This window comes from Arachis duranensis, chromosome 10, assembly GCF_000817695.3.
Source record: "Arachis duranensis cultivar V14167 chromosome 10, aradu.V14167.gnm2.J7QH, whole genome shotgun sequence".
Lineage (NCBI taxonomy): Eukaryota > Viridiplantae > Streptophyta > Magnoliopsida > Fabales > Fabaceae > Arachis > Arachis duranensis.
This window is the reverse complement of record NC_029781.3, coordinates 37,936,994-37,937,675: the sequence shown is the minus strand read 5'-3', so window position 1 is coordinate 37,937,675 and position 682 is coordinate 37,936,994.

The following is a 682-nucleotide window of genomic DNA, read 5'->3' as shown; positions in this document are numbered from 1 at the left end:
CTTGAGACTGAGTGGTTAAAGTCGTGATCCAAAGCAAAAGAGTGTGCTTAAGAGCTCTGGACACCACTGACTGGGGACTCTAGCAAAGCTGAGTCATAATCTGAAAAGGTTCACCCAGTTATGTGTCTGTGGCATTTATGTATCCGGTGGTAATACTGGAAAACAAAGTGCTTAGGGCCACGGCCAAGACTCATAAGTAGCTGTGTTCAAGAATCAACATGCTTAACTAGGAGAGTCAATAACACTATCCGAAATTCTGAGGTCCTAAGGATGCCAATCATTCTGAAAATTTAAAGATACAGGGAGATGCCAAAACTGTTCAGAGACAAAAAGCTACAAGCCCCGCCCATCTAATAAGAATCTGAGCTTCATTTAAAACTCGAGAATATTATTACTTCTTTATTTCTGTTAAAACCTATTTTATTTATCTAGTTGCTTGAGGACAAGCAACAGTTTAAGTTTGGTGTTGTGATGAGCGGATATTTTGTACGCTGTTTGGGGGTAATTTCATGTAGATTTTAGCATGTTTTAGTTAGTTTTTAGTAGAATAATATTAGTTTTTAGGCAAAAATCATATTTCTGGACTTTACTATGAGTTTGTGTGTTTTTCTGTGATTTCAGGTATTTTCTGGCTGAAATTGAGGGAGCTGAGCAAAAATCTGACTTAGGCTGAAAAAGGACT